This window comes from Vipera berus, assembly GCF_964194415.1.
Source record: "Vipera berus genome assembly, chromosome: 6".
NCBI classification, from domain to species: domain Eukaryota; kingdom Metazoa; phylum Chordata; class Lepidosauria; order Squamata; family Viperidae; genus Vipera; species Vipera berus.
The window spans coordinates 69,834,870-69,840,869 of record NC_138208.1 but is presented as its reverse complement, the minus strand read 5'-3'; positions in this window follow the sequence as shown (position 1 = coordinate 69,840,869).

Sequence of the window (6,000 nt, the reverse complement as noted above, 5' to 3'; positions counted from 1 at the left end):
TGGTGGTGGTGGTGGGAGTTTATTTAGTTTTGTATTGGGCTTTTATTTTTGTATATAAACTTTCTTAATAAATAAAATAAATATGAGGTCCAAGGTCTTTAAAGCCAAGTCCACTTCAGATCAAAATTTCAGTAAGCCAATGGCTACTTTGAATGGAACTCTACATTCATGAAGGATGGCTGAGAAATACTCTGCATGACAATAAACAACCTAGTTTTGGATATTGTATACCCAATATCCACATGTGTATTTCTTTGTATTTTGTAATGCAATCTTTGTATTTTGTAATGCAATTTGCAATTGAAATAAAATTATAAAACAACATTTGGTATAGGAAAGTATACAGAAACTTAGTGCAGAGGAATATATTTGAAAATTCAATTTAGTACCGAAATGTATGAGAGGTGTATATGGAAATGTGTTTACTGAAAGTAAATGTATATATAGAAATATGCATTGTGTATGAAGTTCACAAGTGGTCTGAATAGAATTTGCATTAGATGAAATGTACATTTTAAACATGCAAACAAAACTATCTTGCTTGATAATTATGATTAAATATTAACATCTCCATGCTCAAGCATACACATTTGCAATTTACCTGTTTGTGTTGTCAATGCTGAAAACATTGGAGCAGCATGTTTAAATTGAAAATTACACACAAGCACACAAATTTATGTCTAGCATCTAAAATGTTATTGTGCGAGGCTCCTAGCCAGATAGGTAGGTAGAGAACCATGAGTGCAATTTTGATACAACTTGTCATGTAAAAAATTCAGAAAATAGTCCTCACAAATGGACCTGGTAATCACTGTAATGTGCGATACAAGTATCTACTCAGAAATCATAGTGAATTCAGTGATTTTCTTTAATAACTGCTTATTTCTACTATCTCTTATACCTAAAAGTATCTATTAGCTAGGGTTTTATAAATCATAACTTGAAAGTTAAAGAAGTTATATGTTATTATAGACAGAACTTTATTAATTTATTTATTAAATTTAGAAGGTCACATAATTAAGTAACACTCCAAAATTAAAGGATAATAAAACAATAAAGAACAAAAACAAATTGGGTGTTCAGAAAAGGCAATATCTCAACTAGATAATATCCTAGAGCAGGCTGACTCACCATTTTAATCCAAAGGAATTCAAGGGAATCCCGGAGGAATGGCCAAATCCTCAAAGACTTAAACATTGGTAGGAGCTCAGGGATCTCTAGGGTGTGCTGTTCCAGAGAACAGGTGCTGCAACAAAAATGCACACTGTTTCCTAACAGACAACACTACATGGAAGAGACCTGGGGTACCCCAATTCTGCCTGATCATATATTGAAAACTATAACTTCTCAATTCTATAACATATTGCAATATGCTTGGATGTTTGAAGAGTACCTATTTCTTTCTAATAACTGATAGGCTATTTCTGATTTATATTTTATTTTATGTACTTTGGGACACTTTTAAAAGTTGGGATTGGCTGTAAGACATCAGGAACCGTCATTATGGGCCCATGGCAGCATATGTGCCCTCTCTTTTCTTTGATACTATTCTATTGGGGGCAAGGTCAAAGCAGGAATTTCTACAGGAGTCTCCTTTCAAGGTTTTGAAATGGTGAACCCTTCATTATAATGGCATTAGGAAGTAATGATTTGTGCTCTGTCTTCAGGATTTCCTATTTGCCCTCTGATTTCTGGCCTAGAATGTATCTGCCAGCTGAGGTCACTTTCCCCATTGACTATTTCCAAACCTTGTCTATCCTGCTATCCTTTGTCTAATGCTTCAGCAAGCAGATGATGAGTGGTTGGTGGACCAGCTGAAGGGGGATAGGACAGTGCTACCACTGACCAGCACCTTCCTTTTAAAGATATTGCTAAATTTGAAAGACTATGTACTATGAAATCACTTCACTTCTTTACACTAAGAACTGGCAACGGCCACTCCAATCCCATCCAAATCTAATGCTGCTAACCTCATAATATGTTCTTTACAGGCATAAATAAATTATTGGAACATTGAAGCAATGGAGAAAGCACTACATGCAGATGCTAATGTCTTCAGCAACTAGAGATAGGTTAATTCATTGTTTGAAGAGAAGGTGACTTAGCAGGTCTAGTCCACTAGTACCCATGATGAGATTCCTAGTAAATGATAGCTTCTGGGAGAATTAATAGGGTAAGACATTAACTTGTTCCATCCAGTGGAATAAGGACATTTGTCCCTTGCCCACCATAATAACTTCCCCATAACCTTGTTGAAGTTGACCATTTCCTCCCTTTTGAAAGAGGTAGCTGTTCCATACTGAAAAAGTGGAATGGGGAATTTAATGGGATGCTGCTGCAGCTGCTGGTTGCAGACTTCATAGATCCAAGAATACATACTGATTAGAATTTGCTACTGAAGCAGCCTTTACTGTACCATTTTGATGCAGGTCCCATCTACGATCTTGTTCAATTGGCCCATTAGCCAACAAGCTTCCTATAGATTATATCTCCAAAATCTCTTTCTTTCTGGGTCCCACATCTGTGCATTGTATTTACTGTTCTTGATAAGCACCTTTTGGCATTTATATCAAAATCCTATTCAAGCATTTTGTACAACTGCTTCCTTTCTGTCCCAAGGGTGCTTTTTCAAGAGGCAAATGGACTTCCTTGGGTGTTTTTTTCCCCCAAGACATTTCACTTAAATCATCTTCCAAGAAAAACAAGAAAGTCCAGTTGCCTGTTGAAAAAGCACCTTTGGGAGAACCATGACTTGGGATGACTGAGAATCTCCATAGACATTTGCTTCCTTTCTGGTTCCTGACAACAATAGGTGGAAAGGAAAGCTGCAAGTAGCCCTACCCACCTTGCAAATAATAGCAATATGGAGTTTCAGTCTTTCCGCAGCATCATTCATCTCACCCCACTCCCACTCCAAATTAGCCTTTCACAAAACTGATATATATAAAAATAAATATATATCTCATGCAGAGTTTTTCTGTTTCCTTGAAAGCCCGATGTCATGTGCATTGGGGTGGCCTGTGGAAATTGATTTGTGAGTCAACTCTTTTCTCTTTTCTTTTTATTTCTCGCTTGAGTGGTTTTGTAGACCTTGGCCCTTGCTTTCACTCAAGGGGAATACGGTTGTCTATGGAAGAGGTCAGCATTTCAAATTGGTTGAGTTCAATGGCACAAATGACACAGAACTGACAAGAAAAGACTCTGTGTGTGTGTGTGTGTGTGTGTAAGGGAGAGAAGTGTGTGTGTGTGTGTGTGTGTGTGTGTGTGTGTTTTGCTACTGCTGCTGGTCGCAGACTTCATACTTCATAGATCCAAGCTTGGGGTTTTGCATTGTGAGGGGACTTGGCACCAAAATAAATTAAATAACAGGCTCAAAGACTATTGAGGGAAGGACTGAATGCACATCAAAGATAAGTAGAAGTTTTCTCTTCTAAAAGAGAGGTTATTTTTTTCCCCTGCCCCTTCTTACCCCCCTCCCCTCTTTTCCATATCTGCACAGGCAGAGTCTGCATGTTAAACATGATTTAGCAAGCATTATTCTGGGAACCTTTTCATTAGGTTTCTGCAAGCGATTGCCTATCTTGGCCTATGATTAATGATCAGCTGTGCAATTTGGAGCCCATAATGACTCGACAATCCACAGGCAAAACTATATAGTCACATTCCTTTTGCAGATTTGCCAAGCTGTTACCGAGGGGCCCACAGCCCAGACGGATTGTTGAAGAGATAGCTAAGTATTTCAGCAAATGCCATTCTGCCCTTATCTTGCTGAGGAGTGTGTTAGACAGCAAGCTCATTTACAAAATGCAAAGCCTGGATTTCAGTGGTTTCTTTCTTTCACTTTTCAGTCTCTCTCCTCTCCTCCACACATCCCTCCCCCAAAAATAAAAAAAATGGGGACTTGAAATAATTGTTTAAAAAAGGCTGGCTATAATAGAACTCTGTGTATGGCCCTGCAGTGATTATGTGAACAAAATACTTCCTTTGTTTCTAAATTTCAAATCTGATTAATTGAGGCCTAATGCTATTAATGCTATTTGAAAAGGAAAAGTTAATCTTGTAAAAAGCTCAGGGTATGAAAATCTGAGTAGATTTCAAAACCTATAGCTGTTATTATTATTTCACTAGTATCCCTTGAATAGCTCCGACAATTTCATTAAAAGTTTCATTTTAGATAGTTGGATGGATAGAGATGGATGGTGGATAGATGGATGATACTAGAGATGGATGGATATAGGAAGCTTAGCATTTACACAGTTTGGCTGGATTAATCAAACACAGCTTGATATAGACTGCTTCCTCCTTAAAGGCAGATAAACATTTTAAAGATGATTATATTCAAAGTAACAGAAAGAAATCTAATTTGTTAAACAAGTAGTGTAAGAACATATTTCTTCCATCCTCTCTTGAATTTAAAGGACCCACATGGGTACCAAAATATAATTAATCAAAACCAATATGTATGTATGTATATGTGTGTGTGTGTGTAACATATATCAAAACTCCCTATAAAATAGTACCAAAAACAATAGTAGCAAGTTTTATGGACCAAGGGCTGCAATGAACTGAAAGATCAGATATGTGGTAACACACATTTACAGATACAGGCAGGGCTTTTTTTTTGTCATAGAATGCACCAGAACGGAGTTCCGGCACCTTTTTTCGACAGATTTCCCAGATTTGCGTTCTTTTCCTATTGTTTCCCTTCCTATCCTCATTTGTTTTTTAAAATGCCCCACTGGCTTTACGGTGCGAGTGAGGTCTCCTCCACTGCTGTCTCCCTTCCCCAGGAAAAGCCATGAGGCACCAGAGCACCACAGCCAGAGTGTGGCTTGATTGGCTGGGTCAGACCACGTGGTGTGGAAGCCGATGGTGGCGGTGGGAGACACACAAACATGGAGGCCATCTTTCATGAGAGGATGAGTGAGTCTTTTGCCTTCCCTTATAGAAGGTGGAGTGTGAGGTTAAAAAGAGGCGAAGTGAGAAGAAAGAAAGGCAGGTGGTGTGGAAGTTTGCCTGACAGCGAAACTTTGCTGTTTCGGTTCCTTGGGACATTCAAAGGCTGGGATGTCTATGAAAATCTCTTTTTAGTCTTTTATACTTTATATTCAAACTGCAGAGGGGAAGAATAAGAATAAAGCCAATGTCTTGTGATTTGGAGGTATTATTATTAATAATAAGGTAAAGGTAAAGGTTACCCCGCACATGCGTGCTAGTCGTTTCTGACTCTAGGGGCCGGTGCTCATCTCCGTTTCAAAGCCGAAGAGCCAGCGCTTGTCCGAGGACGTCTCCGTGGTCATGTGGCCAGCATGACTAGACACCAAAGGCGCACGGAACGCTGTTACCTTCCCACCGTAGTGGTCCCTATTTTTCTACTTGCATTTTTACGTGCTTTCGAACTGCTAGGTTGGCAGAAGCTGGGACAAGTAACAGGCGCTCACTCTGTTACGCGGCACTTGGGATTCGACCCGCCAAACTGCCGACCTTCTGATCGACAAGCTCAGCGTCTTAACTTTACAGATGTAAAGGTAGACATGAGGTTTAATCAGATCTATTTATTAAATTGGGTTTAACTTGAAAGGTAAATTAAAAGTAATCTGTTCACTGACAAAGTTTCAACTTTAATTTGTTTCAAATCAATATCCATATTAAACTCCAAATGTAAATTTTTCCACCTTGTTTGACAACTTCTTAAAAATAATTCAATCTTTTACAAGCAACCAATTTTTTTTTATTGGGCCAATTTCATTCCACATAGAAAACTGACGTTCCCACTCATTAAACTAAATGGGTATGCCAGTGGTAAATGTCCCAAAAGATTAATAAAATGCCTTCTTGTAATTTAAAGCCACACAGTGCATGGTAACAATAATAGTATTAACTTACCTTGAAGAAAATCCTAATCTTCTAGATACTCTAAAAATTGAAGGGTTTTTTTTTCAACTACAAAGGTAAACCTTGTAGGGTTAGGCAAGGATTGTATGATGTGTGTGAGTTCCG